The sequence below is a fragment of the Rattus norvegicus genome, chromosome 18 (genome assembly GCF_021556685.1).
Source record: "Rattus norvegicus strain SHRSP/BbbUtx chromosome 18, alternate assembly SHRSP_T2T, whole genome shotgun sequence".
Taxonomy (NCBI): domain Eukaryota; kingdom Metazoa; phylum Chordata; class Mammalia; order Rodentia; family Muridae; genus Rattus; species Rattus norvegicus.
Genome location: NC_141551.1, coordinates 41,874,127 through 41,898,331, shown reverse-complemented (window position 1 = coordinate 41,898,331; position 24,205 = coordinate 41,874,127). Strand labels below are relative to the sequence as shown.

Sequence of the window (24,205 nt, the reverse complement as noted above, 5' to 3'; positions counted from 1 at the left end):
TTTCAAGCATGGCTGCTTCCTTCTACAAACTAATTTTACCTTAAAGGTGTGTACTAAGGGCCTGTCTGTAGGCCAGCCAAGGAGATTAAAGGTGTGTGGTATGTCTACATTCCAGCTGGATTACACAGACCTAGGTCTTTGGATGTGATCCCTTGCCAGAGCAGTTAGGTTGCTGGGTTAAAATCCTCTACATCTCATGACTCCTATGTAGTGAAAGTGGCCTTAATTCCACAACTTGCACAGCACATATTTGACTCTGAGCCATAGCCCTAGCTCCTTCCCTGAGGTTTAAGCTCTTTGTGTTCATGGTTTTAGCTCTTTCCTATGGACATATGTCTTTACAATTCTTTAAGCTAGCAGCAGGTTAGTGAAGAGTTTAAAAACCAGCTTTAGGGCTTATGAGATGGCTCAGCAGCTAAAAGGACTTGCTGTCAAGTCAGATGGTCTGAGCATGTGTGAATGCATACACACAGACACACAAGTCAGCGAAATACAATTTTTTTAAAAACCTCTATAGTTTATTGGTTATTTCAGTGTGCTGGACAAACATTTCCTGTGTGTAGCATTAATGTGAAAAATAAAGTTAGTGGGTAGGGCACTAAGGTATTAAAAAACAAAACAAAACAAAACAAAAAACCATGCCACAGCAGAGATATTTGGTAAAGAGAGTTCTCGGTATGTACTACAGGCTATTGAACATTTGTCTTATGTATGTATCACGGTCTTCTTGGTGTAATCTAAATGTTTCTGAAAATGCATTCAGATTGATGAGCTATGTAAAAAATGGCTTAACGATAGCTCTCTCCATGTTAAAGCAAAACATAAACCCTGTACCTATTGGTCTGCTACCAAGTCTCTCTTTAGCTGGATTCAGTTACCAAGGCTCAATGCTGGGGTGTGGCAAATAGTCACTGGATTCTATAAAGTGTGTCCTTGTAACTTCAAGCCTCAAACAGTAGAGCATGCCACTCCAGGACAGAGGATGTCTTAACTACTGAAAAATCTCCTGGTCTCCTAACCTTGCATTTTGGGAGTCATCTGACTGTGGCAAGGGAGAGGTAGGAGAGTCTTTTTTTATGCTGAGCCCTCAGGCTTGTGCCTCAAACCACAGTGGCTTGTGAAATCCAAACCGAAGCATAGAGATTTCCAGCCTTTCTGTCTTGGGATTGGTTTCCTGAGTCTCTGAAGAAATAGTTTAGTTTTCTATTTTGTCTTTACAGTTTTCTCACAAATATTAATGAGTAAAAGTTATTATTATTATTATTATTATTATTATTATTATTATTATTATTATTTCTTCTATGTCATTGAGTCTTTTCTAATGCAAGGAATTCTGGGAGGTTATCACAGTGAGATTCCCAATGCTAAAGTAAAACAGACAAAAGGCAAACACATGTTCCTGCTCAAAGCATTATCTCCTGGTGCATGGGAGATGGTCACACAGGCCTTCCCATGGTGATCACGCCACAACCATCAGAGCCAGGAGACAGCAAGAGCCACCCTGAGCCTTCGCTCTTCATCCTGTGTTCTCAGCAGATCTAGGAAGGTGTTAACTGAGCATATTCTTCAGGGACAGACACTGTGAGGTGAGCCTGGGGAATGAGTGGGCTCTTCCCAGTGGAAGGACCCAATAAGCACCAGCACTGTTCCATGGAAATGAGCCCTTTGGGCCGCATGGAGAGGACATTTAACAAATAATCTTTAAAAACCTTTCACGAGCTCCTAGCTGACTCTTCACATGGAGATTTTGAGAGACCCTTTACTTTTTTTACACAGCATAATAAATCTGGCTGAGGTTGGGAATGCAGTCTCATAAACTCTCAGCCTGTCAGACAGACATTTCCCTACTCTGACTCTGGTAAAATGTGTACTCTACTGATTTTTCATCTAAGGGAAAGTTTCAGAATGGTTTTCATGCCCAAATTGCCCAGCATTGATATAAATTATATGCTTAAGTATAATTTATTAAAATTTATTTCTCCAAGATTGTGTGTGTGTGTGTGTGTGTGTGTGTGTGTGTGTGTGTGTATGCACAAGTGCAGGCACCAATGAAGGCAAAAGAATAATGAAAAGATAAAAAAGAGGGGTTGGGGATTTAGCTCAGTGGTAGAGCGCTTGCCTAGGAAGCGCAAGGCCCTGGGTTCGGTCCCCAGCTCTGAAAAAAAGAACCAAAAAAAAAAAAAAAAAGAAAAAAAAGAAAAAAAAGAAAGAAAGAAAGAAAAGAAAAGATAAAAAAGAAAAGATAAAAAAGAAATCATCAGACCCCCTGGAGCTGGAGTTACAGGTGGCTGTTAACATCCTGATGTGAGTGCTGGGAACTGATCCCTGGTCTTCTGCAAGAGCAGTATGTGTACTGGTGGGTGGATCAGAAGAGGGCCAATTCAGATGCAGGGCCATTAAAAGGAGCCCCCAATATCCCCACCCCCTTTAATCCCAGTTCCCTTCTCTACAATGGACACACATCGAGGAGGGACAAAGGGTATTGTAAACAATACTACTGGCCCTTGGGGAACACAAGAAGAGCTGCCATTGGCTGACAGAGCCTTTTGAGGGAGGGCTTCTATTTGGTCAGGGGCACATCGTAAGAGCTGAGAATGCCTGAGGAATGGTTCCATTGGCCAGGGGATGTTTCATCATAGCCTTTGACTGTGGGGTGAAAGGGAAAGATCTGGAAATGAAGTCCAGTGGCTGGGAAGATAAAGGACAGGGCAGCAGCTTCTGGGCCTACAGGCCCTCTTTAGACCACAGAAGGGTAGGTAAAATGGGTGTCAGACCCCAGCCAGGAAAAGGGAGTTCAAACCAGCAAGTACGCTGCAAAGGACATCTCCTGTCTCCTTCACCTGGGGCTACCTTGCCCAGTGTCCTCGATAGCCAAGTTGGGCTGAGAGCCACTCACTGTGCCTCTATCCAGGAAGCCTTCTTGGCTCCTGGAGGCCGTAGTTGAATGTTGAACTGCTGCAGGATCTGCTTCCATTGTTTCTGGTTCGCAGCAAAGTAGGCAGACACTGCACTGTTGAAGAGCAGTTGCTATAGATCAACTTGATCTTGTTTTCTCTCAGGAAGTTGGGCTGTTTGATGGGCATAACTCCCTGCAGCTTCTCATGTTTGTCTCAATGGGTCTGGAAAGTGGCCTGGGTACTCCCCAGTCAACACTGCATTCCTGCATTCCAGGGGCATAGGCTCAGCTCCTTTAAGTCTGTCCAGTAGGCATCATATTCTAGCCTTGCAGCCTCGTACTGTTTGACAGTCATGAGTGTGGCTTCCATGGTCATGCTGACCAGTGTGCTCATGCAAGAGACAAAGAAGTTCCCAGCCCCTCATAGTGTCTCCCCATTCTTGTACCACAGCTTCACCATCTCTGCATTATAGCCAAATTCCTCCTGAAGCTCCAGGAACTTCTGACTGAGGTCAGCAAAGAAGTCACCTAGTACATGCTGTGCCTGCAGCAGGCTGTAGAGGTGGGCTATAGGTGGCCAACTCAGATGCAGGACACTTTCATTTTTGGGCTTCGTCTCACACAACAACTCAATCTGCAACTCTAGGTCCATATCCACAGTTGGGGAGCCTCGGCCACATCTCTCTGATAACAGCTGCTTTGTGCACTTATGTGTTGATGCTCCATTTCTTGATGATTTTAAACACTTCTCCAGTGATACCCCCTGGGCCACCTTATCACTAGGGCCAGAAGATGGTTGGTGACCAGACCCTGTGGGTCCATCACCAGAGCCCCCATAACCACTAGACACGATGCTAGTTTCAAGGTTGGGTCCTGACATCATCACCTGCTGGAGGTCCTGCTCCAGTCTATCATCATCAGGAAGCAGCCCAGCTTCAACATTGCTATGGATGGGAATCTCCATTGTGACTGTCTTCTCTAGAATCCTGGCTGCCATGGCTAGAGAAGGGACCAAAGTTGAAGTCTCCACCCCAGCATGTAGCTACTCAAGCATGCCCTGCAATCCTGGTCTTTCATATCCTTTGGTATTCCTTCCCCTCTTCCTTCAAACAGTCTCTTCTTTTCTCCATCTCATCTACCAAACTTCCCCAGGCCCTCCTCTTAACTGCTAAGCCATTTCTCCAGTGCTTAAACTATTATGATTCCTATCTTTTTTACTTATATCATGCATGAAATTTAAGAGAAGAGCAGTACTCGAGCCAAATAATGTTCAATGTAATAGTTTTAAATTTTAAAATGGAAAAAAAAGATTCATGGCTAGTATGTCAAGATTTTAAATAAGGAAAGATCAGAAACTTGAAGCAAATGAAAATATCAGTAATAGTTTGTTCATTGGGGACACAAGATATCTTTTCACACAATATGAAGTGGTAAAGAAATTGTCAGAACCAGCGTCAAACATGATTCAGATATTAGAACAATCTGACAGAGTTCCAGATTCCTGTGATAAAATCTGTCAAATGCTTATGGAAAAGGTAGACAACGTTCAAGATCAGATTGGTAATCTCAGAAGGGAACAGAACATATAATAAAGAATAAACGGTGATGTATGAAAATTTTCAAAACCAGTTATAGACTGGTTTTTTATTGCCTTCCAAAGACTCAAGAATATATTCACACAGCTCACACAGCTCAGAAGAAAGTACCAGGCACTTGAACAGAGGTCCCTAGAACCTACTGAAGATGACCTGCACAGTGAAAATGCATGTTAGAATGCACACCAAAGAGCTGTGGGGCAACATTAAATCAGAGTCCACTGAGAGGAAAATGGGTCAAAACTAATATGTGAATAAGCAATGACTGAGAATTTTCAAAAATTTTTGTTAGACACCAAACAAAGTAACCAATAAACTTGGCGATTAAAAAACAAAAACAAAAATGTCAAACTACTGAAAACCAAAGACAAAGAGACAATCTTACAAGTACCCAGAAGGAGACACATTAAAAACAAGAAGCAGAATAAAATCAGAGCCAAATGTCTTATTACAAACCAGGTAAGCAAGAAGACAACAGAATATCTTAAAGGGTGGAGAACAAAAACACAAACCAAACAAAAGAACCCTGTCCAACCTGATACTAAGTGAACACTTCTAAACAAAAGAGGATGACCCTATCAGTTCACCACCAACATATCTAATGATTTTTTTAGAGAGAGAATTATTTCAGCTAAAGGGACATAAGTAAAATTTGTGTCTACACAAAGACAAGACTAGAAATTTTAAAAATGACAAAAATTTATTAATCTTATTTAAAATTTTGCTAAAAGAGAAGTATTTAGGACAAAATAGTAACACTGTATGTACAGCACATGAAGACGTAAGATAGACCAAAGCACAAATAAGGAGCGGGAAGAGTTGGAACTGCACTCAGAATGGCGATGTGCTTTCTGAAGGTAGATTCAGATGGCACAGAAACCCACCAACGTGTTAAAGCACGAATTGTAAGGTAATAGAGGAGATGAAACAATGAAGAATCTTCAATCTGATGGGGGGTGGGGAGGAAGAAACAAAGACCAAGTGGCTTTGAATCCAATTCTATCTGTAAGCAGAATGACTCAAAGAGGTCAACCTGGATGGAAAGGAGACTCCGAGATGCAGCATGGGCATTTTAGCTTGACTGTTCTACACACACTCACGTGTTAGAGATGTCATCTCTCAGTGTGTCACTATTAAGTGGTAGGACATTGTGGATGATATTTGGGTCATGCACACCATGCCCCTACAAACTCATAAATGCTTGTCATCAGAGAGTGGATTAATGACCATGGAGGAACCAGCTTGCCCTTCTGCTTTCTGCCTCAGAGAGAAATGGTACAATGCTGTGTCCTGAGGTTTCTCAACCTTAGAACTATCAACCCAAAGAAACCTTTGTTTGTTATAAGTGAACATGCCTCAGGTATTCCCCTATGGCAAAACAGAATTACTAAGACAGACAACTATACTGTGAGGAACACTGTTGTTCTAAAGATACCTGAATATTGAGAAGTAACTTTGGGAATGGATAATGGGTGAAACTAAAAAAATTTGGCTCCAGTGCCATTCTACCTGCCTGCTGTCAATGTTCCCTGAAATGATGGTTATAGACTCACTCTATTAAACCTTATGGAACTGTAAGAAGTTCTGTAAGTTACCTTGGTTATGCTGTTTTGTCATGGAAATAGAAAAGATGCTCAGACACCTGCTAACCTGTAGACACATTATCAGGGATCCCATGGCTACCACATAAGACTATATTCCAGAATGGGCAACAGCAACCAAAGAACAGAATATCCAAAACAGAGATAAGACCAGATATCTACACTGAGAAACACTTCAAACATCGTAACTCTAGATGCCTAGAGCCCAGCATAAGAACACAAACATGACCAACCACGAGTGTGCCTCCCCTAAATACCAGAAATCCTACTGTAACAGGCCCTAAAAAAAGCAATTCAGCTGAAGTGCAAGACAAGGACTTCAAGATAGCAATTATCAATATGTTTAAGGTCCATGAGAAAGATGTGGATAAATGGCTTAATGAAGACCATGAAAGCACAGTTGAATGGAATAATAAAAAATATTTCAAGAAAGCATAATTTAACAAAGAAATAGAATCACAAAAATGAAGCATATAAAACTGGAAATGAAAAAGTTAGGGTATTAAACAAGAACCTCAGAGATCAGCCTCACCAACAAAAGAAAGAATTTCAGGTCTTAAAACAAATCAGAAGAAATGGTTAGCTCAGTCAAAGAAAATGTGGAATCTAAAAAATTTCAAGCATAAAACATCCAGGAAATCTGGGACACTGTGAAAAGACCAAAACCTAAGAATAATAGGGATAGAGGAAAGAAAAGAAACCCAGGTCAAAGGCACAGAAAATACTTTAAACAAAATCAGAGGAAAAAAATTCCTACTCTAAAGATAAAGATGTCTCTCAAGGTTCAAGAAGAATATAGAACACCAAAGAGAGTGGAGCAGAGAACAAACAAACCTTCCCATGACCATAATAATCAGAAAGAAAGGATATGAAAAGCTGGAAGAGAAAAAGATCAAGTCATTTAAATGTGTGCCCTTTAGAATAATGCCTGATTTTTCAATGGAGACTCTGAAGGCCAGAAAGACCTGGATAGCTGTTTTACAAACTCTGCCAGACTATAGATGGCAGGCCAAACTACAATACCCAGCAAAACTATCAATCACAGCTGTCAGAGAAAAAAAAATTCCATGATAAAACCAAATTTAAGCAATTTCAATTTACTTGTTCAGCTCTTACTGAAGGCATGAGAAGAAAAACATCAGTTTGAAAAGTTTAACTGAACCAAAGAGAACCCAAGGAATAAATACAAGAGGAACAGTAAATCAAAAGGAGGAGAGACCCAGACCACAAAAACAAAATAACAGAAAATAATATACACTGTTTATTAATAACTCTCAATGCTAATGGTTTCAATTTCCTAATGCTAAGACACAGAGTAACAGGCTGAATTAGAAAACAGGATCCAGGACTGGAGAGATGGCTCAGCAGCTAAGGGCACTGACTTTTCTTCCAGAGGTCCTGAGTTCAATTCCCAGCAACCACATGGTGGCTCACAATCATCTGTAATGGGGATCCAATGCCCTCTTCTGGTGTATCAGAAGACAGCAAAAGTATACTCACATGCATTAAATAAATAAATCTTAATTTTAAAAAAAGAAAACAAAACAGAATCCATTTTTCTGTTGCAGTCAATAAACACACCTTACTAGTAAGGATAGATATCAGGGTAAAAGGGTAGAAGAAGATATTCCAAGCAAATGTACCCAAAAGCAAGCAGGTATCACCATTGTAATAACCTAACAAAATAGACTTAAAATAAAACTAATCAGAAGAGATAGGGTAAATCTCTTGAAAACTTGGTGTTTTCAAAGGAAAAATTCTCCAAGAGGATATTATAATTCTAAATATTCATGTCCCGAACACAAAAGCGCCCAAGTTTATAAACGAAGCACCACTACTACAGCTAAAATTGCATATTGACTCCCACAGAATAGTAGTGGATGATTTTAATACCCCACTCTTGCCAGTAGATAGGTCATCCAGGCAGAAAAACTAAACAGAAAAGTGCTGGAGTGAAAAAACATCATAAATCAAACAGACCTAACAGAGCATTCCACCTAAACACTAGAGGACGTATTTCCTTCTCAGCAGCTGAGGGAGCTCTCTCCAAAATTAATCACATTGTCCCCCCTTGCTAACAAAGAAGCCATTTTCAACTGATACCTGCTGACAAGGGGAAAATCAGTTTTCTCCAGTGGAATGTCACTGGGAATATCAACCACACTCCAGGGTGGGTCCCATGCCCAGGAGTACTTGGCTGACACAAAACAAATTCCACGTTTTGTTTGTTTTTTGGTTTTTGTAGACTTTTTGTTTTATTTCGGCTTTTTTATTTACTTACTGCATTTTTTTGCTTAGTTGTTCATATTTTCATTGTTGTGGGTTTCATGGTTTTTTTTTTAAGAGAGAGAGAGAGAACTTAAGTTGGGTGGGTAGAGAGGTTGGGGGCTTCTGGGAGAAGTGGGGAGGGGAAAACATGATCAAAATATACATTGCATGAAAAAATTTTAAATAAAACTTACTCAAGTATTTAAAAAAAAAAAAAAAGAAAGACGAGGGGTGGCAAAAACGGTTCAGTAGATAAAGTGCTTAGCGAGAAAGGCCCATGACAGGAGTTCAGCCCCTCTATCCCAGTGTGGAACAGAGAGCAACTTCCCAGAGTTGTCCTCTGACCTCCTCATCCACACCATGCATGTGTGTGCCTGCACACACTTGCCCTAAACACATAACAATTTTAAAAGGAAAAGAAAACAAGATGACTGTAGAAAACCTAGCACTTATTAGAGATTACTTAAGTGAGCGACCAGAATGCTGATAGCAACATCTAACAGAGACCCGGAGTTGAGGCCTTCTGTGCTGTGTGGTTGCAAAGAGCCTGAAGCTTTGTGTCCATGGCCTAGGGCTTCCTGAAAGGTGCACTTCATAAGCGATGGTGTAGATTTCTGCAGAGAATAGCAGAGATCTGTTTCTGCATGGTTACTTCTACCTCTGCTGATGTGAGTAAGAAAAATCATGACTTCCAGGCAGGTTTTATAATTAAAAAGGAAGCAGAGTGTAAAGATTTGGGAAATTTGCAGGCTGGACAGAAAGGTGTAACAATACGTGTTTGGATGGCGAATGCTCAGAGATATTTAAAGAAACCAGCATGAACAGAAGCATCTGAGCTCTCTCCCGTCATAGTCCTAGAGCTGAAGGAGGAAAGGCTAGAGGTACTTTCATGGAGAGTACTCTTATGCCCAAGGCCACACTGGGATTCTGCTGTCTGCATCCCAGGGCAGCATCACTGACCACAGCAGCCAAAGCTCCAGCGTCCCTAGATATGGTTCATAGGATGAGCCCCAGCAGTGTCTGTATGGTGCTCACTCTGCAGGCAGGCAGAATGACTGGAGAGTTGGGTATCTGTATGGTGCTCACCCTGCAGGCAGGCAGAATGACTGGAGAGTTGGGTATCTGTATGGTGCTCACCCTGCAGGCAGGCAGAATGACTGGGGAGTTGGGTGTCTATATGGTGCTCACCCTGCAGGCAGGCAGAATGACTGGAGAGTTGGGTGTGACTCTTCCACCTGACTGCAGAGGCTGCTACAGAAACCCAGAGTGACCATGTAAGATCATCTGTCACCAGCAAGAGCCTCAGCAGGCAGTGCTTACCAGGCCAAAGCCCCCTGGAGCCACGGGAGTAGAATTACATCCATGGGACCTCAGAAAGGTGGAGCTCCTGGCAGCAGAGAGAATTCAACTGGGAAAACCACAGGTACCAGTGGGAAATTCCATTTCAGGAGAACTGACATAGGAGCTGATCTAGTACTGCAGGAGGGGTGGGGCTGCCCAGTGCTTTGGGGACACCAGTCTCCAGAGTATGTCTATGAAGAAGCACATGGAAGGGAAGATTATACCAGAGTTTTACGACTGAGTGTCTGTGCTCTTGGTTCTCTATCTTCTTTAAGGCTCCCTTTGGAATATGTCCCTCACTGAATAGTAAAGCAAATTCTCTTTCCCTCCCTACCTTCTTTCCTATCCTCCCTGCAGATTCCACTACCTCCCTTTTCTCTCTCTCCCTCTCTTTCCTTTCCTTACTCCTTCTCCCCCATCTCTGTATTGTATATATGACATGTGGTGTAGTACATGTGTGTGGTGCATACATTGAGTATACAGATGTACATATCTATATGTACAGTCAAGTGGAAGCCAAAAGATCATTGGATAGCCTCCTTTGTTGCATTCTATGGTCTTGTCTTGAGACAAACAAAACAGGATGATGAGTTGTTTTGAGTTGTAACTAAAAGGAGTTTGCCTTGGGTCCCAGGTGAGACTTGGTTTTGATTTAGAACTTTTGAGTTGATACCACAATAATAAAATATTTTTAAAACAACTGGAATGGAATGATTTATTTTGCATGGTGAGAAGGTCATGGGTTTGGAAAGCCAGAACAAAGCTATGTTCCTCAAAAGCACATGTATTGCAAACTAAATTCCTCAGTGTGACTTTACTAAGATATAAGGTCACTAAGAGGTGTTTGGATCACAGGGGCAGTCTTCAAAAATGCATCTTGGAAATGGGTTTGCTATTATGTCGTGGGTGTTTCCTACCTTTTTAGCTAATTCACTCACATTGTTTTACATATGCTACCACTCTGCTTTTGAATCTTCCAACCTTGAGGCATATAAGAAAAAACAGTACATTATTTTTATTACTAAACTACACAGTGTTAAGTATTCTATTCTAGAAAAATAGGTGTGAGGAATGGCCCAACTGCATACTTTCAGCAAGAAGCCTATTTTAAAAACACATAGGTTAAACACCAATTACTGAAAGATGTATTATACAAATACTAAGCAAACAAAATATTTTAGTTTTAAACAAAAGACTTCATAAGAAGGAGTATTATCAAGAATCATGAGGAACATTATATGATGATAAATGGATCAAATTTCTAAGAAGATATAACAGAACTAAATATATAAGCATTTAACCCCAGGGTTTCAAAATGAATAACACAAAGCTACCATACTAATATAGAATCAGTTTATTTCAAACACAAGCAAAATGGAACCAGGAGGCTATGAAGGAGGTGTCTCCATGTGTCAAAACATAGACCATGATTGGAGTTATGTGAGGAAAATTCTGAGTGGTTGTGAGAAAACTCCAAGAAAATAAGAGACAAGCCTCATAAGCTCAGTTCCTTAAAAATTGCTTTGTTCTTGGATTGTGCTCCCTGGTATAGCAAACAGAAATAAGGTTTGCTTCCAGTTATCCATTGTTACTTATTATTGTTATTCAGAAAATATTCCAAGGAAGGCTTGGTCTTATCATTGCATGCACCTTGAACTCATGTGAACTTTGCTCACATGACCTTGCTTAACTAGCAGAATACGAATTGTCTGATGCTCTAAATAAAGTTGGCTATGGCATGAGGCCCAAGTCTGTCTCATTTTTAAGCTTCATTCGCCTAGGTCCCAGTGCCCCTAGAGGAATAGCACTCGTGTACTTATGTTTGTGACAGGACCATTACAAGGATTCTCAAAGTGCCAACAATTCATTCAAGCCGGTTCTCTGAAGGACATCTCCCTAGCAACAGCCAGTGTTACCAGTGAAGAACCTACTCCTACAATTAGCTCTTATAGTCAAAGATGTTTACTTCACAACAGTTTATGTGAAGAGCAGGAAAGATGGCGCAGTCTTTAAGAGCACTGCCTGCTCTTCAGAAAACCCCAGTTTTGTTCTTAGAACCCATGTTGGGGAGCTCACAACTACAAGTAACTCCAGCTTGAGGGAATATGTGTAAGATCTAAAGTTACATTTTAAGTTTAAACTGCTGTGCTTAAGAGAGCTACAACAAAAAATGCCTCTAACCTGTAAGCCCCACTTGTCCAAAGACAGGTAACTTTCTAGAACGCTGGGAGCTGTTATTCATGTACAATAACAAGCCACATTTTCACTTTAGTAAACAAGCTTGGTTGCCCCAACCACACAGGATGTGCTTGGTCATATCTAGGTGGGAGGTGCTTAGGCAGGAAGTACATCATGATGTATGCTTGCTCCTGATTGGACAAAGTCAGGAAGTACCTAGCCTTGTGGCTTTTGCCTTTACAAGCTGCAGACTGATTTCATGGCCATTCTCTGGGAATTCCGGATGTGGAACTGGTCAGTGTCCATCATCCTGGCCAATATTTAATAAAGCTTGCTTCAAATTTAATTTTTAAAAATGTGGTAGTGGTTTTATCCTCGTCCAGTGGGATTAACACACGATACCCTCACTGGCCTCTTCAGTCACAAACACACACGTGGCAAATATTCCCACAGTCTCAGGTACACAACACGCACATGCACACGATCACTCACTCACTCAAATTTGGAAGAAATTTTAAAAAGACTCTGGGTCTGGACACATGGTTCAGCAGTTAAGTGTATTAGCTGCTTTTTCAGACCCAATTTCAATTTCCAGCACCCACATGGCAGCTCACAACTGTCCATAAATTCAGTTTCAAGGGATGTAATCCTCTCTTCTGACCTCCTCAGCTCCAGCACCAGCTCCAGCCCCAGCTCCAGCACCAGGCACATATGTAGCGCGCACACACACACACGCGCGTGCGCGCGCGCGCACGAACACACACATACACACACACACACACACACACAGACACACACACACACACACAGGCAAATACCCAAACAAATAAAAATAAAGATTATTTTCAAAAAGGGGTTTCCTAGAAAAATCAAACCATGTTGTTTAACCAGAGTTTCTGTATGGGATTCCAGGATACGGAGGGTTAGGTAGGAAGAGTAAGTAGAAGAGAAAAAGGACAGCTTATCTAGATGCTCCCTCAATGCAGATAAAGATGTCACCTTGGCTCAATCCCCTGGGTTATCTGTGGTCCACAGTGGCAAGCAAATTCCAGATTGCAATCACTTGTTCTTCCTGAACAAAGTAGGTTCTTGAGAGTCAGCCTCTGTTGGCCAAAGAAGTCTCTGCAAGGAGGAACATACACAATTAAAGCCTGAGAGTCAACAGTCCTCTGTGAGTAACTGACAGAGAAGAAAGAAGTCAGTAAGGAAAGAGGCGAAATCAACCAATTTGGCAGGTCACAGCAATGGCAAGGTTCTTGTTAGTCTCAAATACAATGGGACAGTTCCAAAGCAGACAACTTTGTGTTCTACAAACTTTAGTATTCATAAAACCAGAGGCTGGAGGAATGGCTCAGTGGGTAGGAGCAATGGCTGCCCTTATAGAGAAGCTGGGTTCAGTTCCTAGCAACCATCTGTAACTCTAATTCCAGAGGACTTGTCTGAAGGCACTAGGAATCCACATGGTGCAAATACATATATTCAGGCAAAACACTTATAAAATAAAATAAAACCTTTAAAAAGTAATTATGAGAAGAGGGAAATTACCCACAATATATTCTGAATCCTTGAGAGGTTTTTAGAATATCTGGGATGTTAAAAAATCCTCAAGTTTTTGAAAATTTAACAGTAGTATATATATAAGAAATCAGAAGTTCTGCCTTAAGAAGCAGGGAGAAATGCTTGGTTTGCGGTGCTTTTGTTGTTATGTGACATAAGAAATCAACCCCAGGGCCACATCCAGCTAGCCAAGCATTCTGCCTTTGAACCATGCCCCGAGGCTGAGAAAAATAAGTTCACTCCAAACAAGCTAAAGGAAAGAAAACTGAGAGCAACAATTAGTAAAGAATCCGTAACACTGGAAGAACGAAAGTGGAAGAATCCGCTAATCTGAAAAGACCAGTAAAACTGACACATGCCTATTTTACATGACTCAGCAGGAAGTCACAGATCATCAATAGTGGAAGCAAAGCAAGGACATCTTACAAAAAATGACAGCTAATGGCTGAGTGTGAACACTGTGAAGGAGACAAATCCACAGCCCAGATAAAATATTCATGTCTTTCAAGATGATGGAAACCAGTCCAAGCAGTATAAAAAGTTTATAACACACAATAAATACAGAAACTAAATGGCTTTCTACAAATAAAGCTACCAAACAGCTTTATAGTGAACCCCTTTAATTAAAAAATAAACGAAATATTTTGCTCCCCATAATGCATCTTGACAATGTCATGTTTATACCAGGAATGCAGGTTTGGTTAAACACTGAAAACTAGTTTGATGTTATCCATCACATTGACAAAATAAGGAAAGTATTTTCCACTTAAATACAAAAAAAGCACTTGCCAAAATTAGACACCCATTCATGATAAAACATTTTTTAGCAACCAAAGAGTTTTTCAATCTCAATGTGTGCAAGAAATAGCTTAGAAAGAATCATGGGTAATGATGGGAGTCTCTCTTTCAGAGATGAACAAAAGAAGGTTACTCTGTTTGTCATTTCTGCTTAATGTTGTCCTGGAGGCTACAGCAAGTACAATGAGGTAATGGGAAATGCATGGAGATCATAAAAGAATAAGTAAGTAGCTTTTATTGTACATGTGCATGGGTATGTGTGTGCATGTATGTATGTGTGTATATAAATGTTTGTATACATGTGTCTATATGTGTGTATGTGTAAATGTGTGTGTGACACATGCATGATTGTGCAAGTTTGCTCATCAGCATGTGGAGGCCAGAGCAGGATGTCAAGAATCTGCCTTATTTCTTTATTATAAGGTTTCTCATTGAACCGGAAGTTTGACATTTTGTTTGTGTTGACTGGCTTGCCAGGAAGTTCTGAGGAACTTCTGCTTTGTTAATCTCAAGGCTAATGTTACAGACCTATGCTGCTATACCCAGTTTTTTTGTGTGAGTATCAGGGATTTGAATTCAGGCTTTCAATCAGACCAAGTTTTCTTACACACTGGGCCATCTCCATCCCAAAACATTTTGTTCATAGTATATGAATTTATATATAGAAAATCTAAAGGAATTCTCAAAAGATACCACTAGAACTAAGAAGTGGACACTGCAAGGTGACATGACTGAGATTAAAACACTAATGCTAGGTGTCCTCTGTGCTGGTTTGAATAGGTTTGGTCCCAAGGATTCATGTTTGAATGCTTGGCCCACAGGGAGTGGCATTATTAGGAAGTGTGGCCTTGTTGGAATAGGTGTGACCTCATTGGAGGAAGTGTGCATTGTTGGAGTGGGCTTTGAGATCTCTTACGCTCAAGGTACACCTAGTGTGACACCCAGTCTCCCCCCTGGCTGCCTATAGATCAAGATGTAGAACTCTCAGCTCCTTCTCCAGCACCATGTCTGCCTGCACACTGCCATGCTTCCCACCATGATGATAAGGACTAAACCTCTGGAACTGCAAGCCAAATATTTCCTTTATAAGAGTTGCCTTCATCATGGTGTCTCTTCACAGCAATAAAATCCTAACTAAGATATCCTCATATCCCAGAATTTTTTATAGCCATAGATAAGCTCATTCCAATTATCACAGGAAAATCCAAATTATATAGACTGTGCTAAGCGCTTGTGACTAATTATACTATTTTTTGCTATTTCTCTATGGTTACCTAGTAGTACGGTTTTGGTCAACACATATATGACACCAAATACAGTCTGGAATTTGACTACCAACTCAGTAGTCAAAAGTGACAAGAAGAGGCTGGGGAAAGAACTCAGAGGAAAGGTGCCCACCTGGCATGCACGAAGCACCATGTTTGATCCAGTACCCCACCCCCACCCACATTTAATTAAATAATAAGAATAAAAAGGGCACCAACATAATTCAATTGGGAAACAATATTTATTCTGACAAACAGCAAGGTGAGAATAGGATATCATTTACAAGGAAATGTTCTGGGCTCTCTGTCATACCATTTGTAAAAATCATCTTAAAATGAATTGTGCATCTGAACATAAAAATTAAGACTATGGGGTTGGGGATTTAGCTCAGTGGTAGAGCGCTTGCCTAGGAAGCTCAAGGCCCTGGGTTCGGTTCCCAGCTCCGGAAAAAAGAACCAAAAAAAAAAAATTAAGACTATATAAGTCAAACAATTTGTAGTTCTGGAGGACAAAGAATGCATATGCCATAAAAAAAATTTACTGTGCTTTAAGACAGGAAGCTGACAGGGTATGTGAGCTGACCACAGTGTTTCCAGAAAAAATATAAAGAACTCTTCATATCAACAGGAAGATATATACATGTCACATATACATGCATGACCTTACATATCTATATGAAAATCTAGGTCCAAAACAATTTACAATTTTTATTGGATTTTTATTTATTTTGTGTGAGGGGGGCACATAGGCCAAGGCATTTGAGAGGAAGTACAGGAATCTGTTCTTTCCTTCCACCATGTGAGTTCCAGAGATTGAACTTGAACTTGGTTATCAGACTTGGTGGCAGGCTTCATTATCCACTAAGCCATTTCACTGTCCCCCAAACGATTGTTTAAATGAGCAGCTACTTCTTAAGAGAAAATATATATACAATGTATTGTCAATAATTACATGGTAACTCATTGAATATTAGTCATCACAAAAACCTACATATTTAGAAAATAATGAAATGGGGGGGTGATAGCAAGCACTGTTGATGCCCCAATCATTTCAGAGCTTGCTGTTTCATGTATAACCTATCAACTGTTATCCATATGACTTGTTAGATCAAATCCCTGGCATTTTCACAGAAGCAATGAAAAAAACATGTTTCTCAAAAGACAGAAGTCCGCATAGGCATATAGCAGTGATGGAGCTATGGTTTTATAGCACCACATTGGTGTTGTCAGATCAATGGGGGATCAGAAAAGTGCTCATTCCCAACAATGGGACACAGTTTAGCTATAGAGAAGGGTTGCCTGGATTCACAGGACAATGCACACACATCTCAGAAACAAGCCAAGCCAACGAAACCAGACACAAAAGAGCACACGCTTCTCATTTATACGATGCTCTAGGAGAGGCAACATTAATCCATGCTGACAGAAAGCATAGCTTGAGTGTCTGGAGCCATGGATAGAGGAGACTGATGGCATAGGAACACAGAGTATTTTGGATCTCAGAAAAGTTTTGTCTCAGTCCAGGGGTGGAGCTATAGCTCTGAGATTGCCTTATCCTCAGAGTCAGTGGTCTCCGACTTCCAAAGTGCACTGTATTGAATGTTGCTGCTACTGAGTCCTACAATTATATGTTAGCAAAGCCTGACAAGGAAGGGGCTGAAGAGATGGCTTGGTTGTTAAGAGCATTTGTTCCACATGAGGATTCGAGTGCAGAGCCATGTGCCCATGTAACAAAAGGACCCTTCCACAAAATGACCATAACTCCAAGCTAAAGGGACCTGCTGTTCTCTTTACCCCCATAGAATGCCCAGTGACACACACATGGACACACACAAATGCATGAATACATGAACTAAATCTTTAAAAACATAAATGCCATTAAGGCATTGGCTAACGGTGAAGTCACATGCAGGCTGTGGACAGTGTCAATCGCAGTGTCTCCTGAATGAATGAGTGGACAGTTGCTCAACCTCCCTAAGGTTTCCTTCCACCCTTTACTACAGCCCCTCATGTTGTGGTGACCCCCAACCATAATGTTATTTTCATTGCTACTTCATGACTGAAATTTTTCTGCTGTTATGAACTGTACAATAAATGAACTGTACAGTAAATATCTATATATAATAAAAATAATACAAATATATAAATAGGTTATATGCTATTTGACTCCTGTGAAAGGGTCATTTGACCCCAAAGGGGATATGACGCACAGGTTGAGAAGCACCTAAAACAAAAGAAAGACAAAGGCTATTCCCAGAGGGAGCATTAGACTTCACAGGCAAGATTTCAGAAGGTTAAGGAAGGAGGAGGAAGAGGAGGAAGAAGAAGAGAAGAGGATGATGATGATGATGAGTGGTTTTGTGGAAAGCCAGGACATATCTCATGGCTTGCAGAGCAAGTCTAGGCTTTGAAGAACCTAGGGTATGTGTACATTTAGAAACTCTGACAGCATCCTTTTTCATTCATTTCACTTGGCCAGGCAGACAGAGCCTTGGTCACTGTGGCAGACTCTCTCCAGAGGATGATTCTAGTTCCCAGGCCCCACAATTCTACTGAGACACATTTCCAGCCGGGGTTGCCTTGCCAAGGACAGCTCCCATTTCACTTGGAGTTCCTGGCAGGGCAGCTGGCCTTTCCCAGGACACTCAGACACATGTCCTTTGGGCCCATGTGCTTCTTGATTATCCAAAAAGAGGTGTACGCACATCCCAAACCAATTAATCAGTTTCTCAATGGCAGCCTACAAAGACATTCTCAACGTGGCTTGACTTAGCTCATGCAACTCTTGCTACAACCACTCCCCTCACAGGCTCATCTGTGACCCATCTGTCGATGAAAAATGAGTTGAATGTAGTGTGTCACATATGCCCATGCATTCACTTCAGAGCTCAAGCTAAAGTCATGCTTTCAACAAAGCTTCACAGGAGTATGTGGAGCAGGCGTGGTTGGCTCTCCCATTTTATTAAGGATTCCATGCACGGCTCCCTGGAAAAATAATAACAGTTGAGCAATAGCAAAAAAAAAAAAAAAAGAAAAGAAAAGAAAAGAAAAAACCCACCCCTCAAAAAAAGAACAAGACAACCCCCACCCCGAAAACCAACAATAACAACAAAAACCAAAGGTCCATGCTGATAAGTAAACCTACATGACAAGGGGACCTTAGCACAGCCAAGGCACAGAGGCTGCAGAAGAGTGGTGAGGAGGGTTTGCCTTCCTTCAGCCATAAGAACACACTAGACAATCCAGAGATGTTCAGGGGATGCCAGAGTTTCACACAAGACAACCACTTTCAGGAGCCAGATCCTACCATACTGGACATACTACTGTTGCCATACTGAAGGCAACAGTATTGCAGAGGGCTGCTAGGATTCCCCAAATGAACTCTTTTAGAACTAGGATAAGGATATCTGTGTATTGAGGTATATTTCCCCCTATTTCCTGGTGGCACTTTGTCTCACCACCCCTGTATGCCCATGCTTAGAGAAAATGGTGGACAGGTTCAGACTGGTGATACCCGGGGAGAAAGCAGGATGGTCCCAGCAGTTAGAGAGAAGTGTGGGAATGCAGAGGGCTGGAAGTCCCACCCTGGAAAGATACTCTCTAGTGCAAATCAGGTTTGCAAGTTCATGAGTAGACTGTGTGCTCTGGACATGGGGATGGGGCAGATTGTCACACCTTTACCAGTCACTGGTGGTGTAGCCACCAGAGCACACTGAATGAGCCCTCCACTGGCATTGTGCCTCCAACCCTCTCCACTGAGAATGTTTACTATAGGGTCCACACAAATAGAAGGACCTATTGGAGTTTCAGCTTAAGTACAGCAAGTACTTGGAGTCTCTTCATAAAAGGCAAACATTAACCTGCACAGAATCAACAGAGCCCCAGTCTGTTTCAGAAATTTGGGATTCTAATCTGAAGTGAACTGTGTGGTTCAGAAAACTTGATTTCTTCATCTAGATAATGGAAACCACACACTCAACTTTCTAAAGAATTCTGCCAGTATCCACAAGCACAGGTATTGGGGGGAAGGGGTAGAATGGTCTTTGCAAATGTCAAAGTGCCACACATTTCCAACAGGCCATTGCTTGGCAAGTGTACTCAGTGTCACACTTAGGGTGGGTGACGTTCAACCTGGCACTAAGACTGGTGCCATACATACATGTTCTCTATCAACGGAGGTGCTAAGGCAATGCTGGGTCTGTCAATCATGGACCAGTCACTACCCCTCAGTGTACATTTCTAACTCCCCCACTACAGCCCCCAGTGGCTACAGGAGTCAGCAGGAAGAGCCTCTTCCCCAACTGGTCAGCCTCTGCCTGAAGCAATGCTGTTAATGCAGCTGTCATCTGCAAGCAGAACAAGAGTCCTGGCAGTAACCTGCTTGGTGAATTATCAAATACTGGGTTAAATAGATGGTTAATGAATAAGTGAGCCATCGAGCACAGGGTTTCCTGGCAGAGGCTTTGTCCAGTATCCCATATGAATATAGTAATCATGATTCCACCAAAAGCCATTTAACTATTTTTTGCCCTTAGACAATGTCTTAACACACACACACACACACGCACGCACGCACGCACACACACACACACGTTTGGCCTTTCTTCCTGTTCTTTACTATTTTTTAATGAATGAAGAAACTCTGGTAAATGTGTAAAACCATATACCATAAAGGCAGATGATATCTTTCTTTCTTGTACCACAAAACTCCAAGAATGCACCAGGGTCCTGCCTGTGCATCCGGGGTCCTGCCTGTGCATCCGGGGTCCTGCCTGTGCATCCGGGGTCCTGCCTGTGCATCCAGGGTCCTGCCTGTGCATCCGGGGTCCTGCCTGTGCATCCTGGGACCTGCCTGTACATCCTGGGTACCACCTGTGCATCTTGTGGACTGCTTGTGCATCCAGGGTCCTGCCTGTGCATCCAGGGACCTGCCTGTACATCCTGGGTACCACCTGTGCATCTTGTGGACTGCTTGTGCATCATGGGTACTGCCATCTGAGATCTGAAGAGCATTTCTCTGCCAGAAGGTTTAGTTCTTGGTGGTCTGCAGCTCCCACTCTGCCTGTCTTGGGATTGATTGCTCATGATTCACGGAGGGAGAGAGCTGGGAACAAGCTGTGGCTGAAGGGGACAGAATACTGAGGACATGTTGGTTGGTCTGGGGGAGGATCCTCCTGCCATCTGGCTCTCCTCCCTGCTCTGAGGCAGTCCTATAAAAGCAGAATGGCAAACGAGTTTAATTACTCTAAAACATATCCTAGGACACTTCAGAACCCCATGCAGGGAACTAAAATGCTACATGCTCTTTAAAGCTCAATGCCACTAATACAATTAACGTTTTCCTTTTCACTGCCTGTAACATACATTGTGGATGAAGTTCAGCCAAGAAGCACTTACAGATCCAGGCATGGTGCTAGTTAACTGATTGGGGTAGCAGCCCGTTGGCATCCTAGAAACGGTTGCTTCTGCTTTTGATACACACTGGGATGGTGAAATGCTAGAGACTGAATCACACATGGAAGAGTCTCTTCAATTCATTCACCCCCCTGCCTGAGGCGAATCACACAGGTTTCATCTGAGTTGAATCAGTCCTACTTGTAGACAACCAAATGCATTTGGAAAAGGAGTCCCGAGTGTGGCCCTGGAGTATCTTGGACATCTGTTAATGGAGCACACTAGGGTAACTCGATCTGTCAGTTAACATCACATCCTCTCTCTTGGCTTCCTCCTAACCCTGGCAGCACTCTAAATGCTAGCCCGGAAAGAAGGAGAAATGCTTCTTGCTCTTCTGATTCCACAAATGAAGCCAAAGGCTGACAGACAATCCTGGTTACCAGGGGCACGTATGTCCCACACCTCCTTGGATTCCCTAGGAGTTGGGAGACTTCAGTTCAGGTGGTCTCAGAAGTGAGACTAGAAAGAGTGAGCACGAGGTCATTTTCCATCCTACAACAAGCAGCACCCATCAACCATGTTGTTCTGTTCATGGTGCGGGGAATGGATCTCCAGGTCTCACATGTGCCAGGCTAACACTCCACTGAGTCCTTGAAGCTGGTCCTGCCATATCTCTCTTCCAGGCTCAGAGATGTGGACATTTTGCTTATCGGAAGTGCAAAGTTAGAAGTTTCATGCTAGTAGTGTTTCTCAGAGTGAGCTAAACTCATTGACTTCAAAGCCTCCTACTCTTACTCTGTACCCACTTGAGAACTGAAAAGAATGAATGATATCCCTGACATTTTTGTCTACAGCTCTCCACAGATGTTTCCTATAGAGTGTCAGATCTTCTAAGAAGAGCCATAAAGGACAGAGATGCATTTCTTACTGAGCTAATGGCACTCACTTGAGAACTACAAATCTTGTCCTGTCGATCACTCCACAGCTCTTCTCCCAAGGGAGCTGCGTACAGAAGGTCAGACACTTGATCATCTCTCAGAACTCAGTAATGTGGGGTTGGAGCATGCAGTCCGTCCGTACTGCCTAGCTAAGGACTTTCCTTCATCAATCCACAGCTTCACCTCAAAGTCTGGATAATCTCTCTCTCATCTCTGCCTGTTATATTGCAAAAACCCACAGCAACAGTGCATCCCCATGGCTCATGAAGAGGGAGGGACCATGAAGGACACTTAGTCACTGGCCATTCTAACTCATGGATTGGCAGCAGTGAGAGGAGTTTGTTCATAGCCTTTACCATTGCTCTGCCCATCTGTGCACAGGGGCAGCCTTGTCAAGAGACATGTTATTCTTCCTCAACGGAGAATGGCTAGAAGTGACCACGGGCAAGTGGGTAGAGGTAGATCATCTACTCTCCTATAAAACATTGATCCTAGTTCTCTGCACCCAAATCCCGTGGGAGGGAGAGCTAAACCTTCAGAGAGGCAGACAAGCCTGGGAAACCAGAAGAGACTGCTCCCTGCACACACATCTCGGACGCCAGAGGAAAAAGCCAAAGACCATCTGGAACCCTGGTGCACTGAAGCTCCCGGAAGGGGCGGCACAGGTCTTCCTGGTTGCTGCCACTGCAGAGAGCCCCTGGGCAGCACCCCACGAGCGAACCTGAGCCTCGGGACCACAGGTAAGACCAAATTTTCTGCTGCAAGAAAGCTGCCTGGTGAGCTTGGGACACGGAAGCAGAATTTCTCTAGGAGGCACGGTCTGTGTTTACCGGAAGTCCCACACCCGCGGATCCCGGCCCGCAGCAGCTCTCTGCTCCCAGACCCGGTGAGAGAGAGACCCAACCGCCTGGTCAGGTGGGCACTCCTGAGGCTGCAGAGCGGAAGAGACCACCAACACTGCTCACCCCTGCCCACATCCCTGGCCCAAGAGGAAACTGTATAAGGCCTCTGGGCTCCCGTGGGGGAGGGCCCAGGAGCGGCAGGACTTCTGCGCCTGAGACACCGCCGGAACCTGAAAGAAACAGACCGGATAAACAGTTCTCTGCACCCAAATCCCGTGGGAGGGAGAGCTAAACCTTCAGAGAGGCAGACAAGCCTGGGAAACCAGAAGAGACTGCTCCCTGCACACACATCTCGGACGCCAGAGGAAAAAGCCAAAGACCATCTGGAACCCTGGTGCACTGAAGCTCCCGGAAGGGGCGGCACAGGTCTTCCTGGTTGCTGCCGCTGCAGAGAGCCCCTGGGCAGCACCCCACGAGCGAACCTGAGCCTCGGGACCACAGGTAAGACCAAATTTTCTGCTGCAAGAAAGCTGCCTGGTGAACTCAAGACACAGGCCCACAAGAACAGCTGAAGACCTGTAGAGAGGAAAAACTACACGCCGGAAAGCAGAACACACTGTCCCCATAACTGACTGAAAGAGAGGAAAACAGGTCTACAGCACTCCTGACACACAGGCTTATAGGTCAGTCTAGCCACTGTCAGAAATAGCAGAACAAAGTAACACTAGAGATAATCTGATGGCGAGAGGCAAGCGCAGGAACCCAAGCAACAGAAACCAAGACTGCATGCCATCATCGGAGCCCAATTCTCCCGCCAAAACAAACATGGAATATCCAAACACACCAGAAAAGCAAGATCTAGTTTCAAAATCATATTTGATCATGATGCTGGAGGACTTCAAGAAAGACATGAACACACTTAGGGAAACACAGGAAATCATTAATAAACAAGTAGAGGCCTACAGAGAGGAATGGCAAAAATCCCTGAAAGAATTCCAGGAAAACACAATCAAACAGATGAAGGAATTAAAAATGGAAATAGAAGCAATCAAGAAAGAACACATGGAAACAACCCTGGATATAGAAAACCAAAAGAAGAGACAAGGAGCTGTAGATACAAGCTTCACCAACAGAATACAAGAGATGGAAGAGAGAATCTCAGGAGCAGAAGATTCCATAGAAATCATTGACTCAACTGTCAAAGATAATGTAAAGCGGAAAAAGCTACTGGTCCAAAACATACAGGAAATCCAGGACTCAATGAGAAGATCAAACCTAAGGATAATAGGTATAGAAGAGAGTGAAGACTCCCAGCTCAAAGGACCAGTAAATATCTTCAACAAAATCATAGAAGAAAACTTCCCTAACCTAAAAAAAGAGATACCCATAGGCATACAAGAAGCCTACAGAACTCCAAATAGATTGGACCAGAAAAGAAACACCTCCCGTCACATAATTGTCAAAACACCAAACGCACAAAATAAAGAAAGAATATTAAAAGCAGTAAGGGAAAAAGGTCAAGTAACATATAA

General features: G+C 42.6%; 1 pseudogene; it reads right to left on the bottom strand.

Moving 5' to 3' along the window:
• Nucleotides 1–2,830: 2,830 nt before the first annotated feature.
• On the bottom strand, nt 2,831–3,794 carry LOC147999777 (arfaptin-2 pseudogene; annotated as a pseudogene).
• Nucleotides 3,795–24,205: the final 20,411 nt, after the last annotated feature.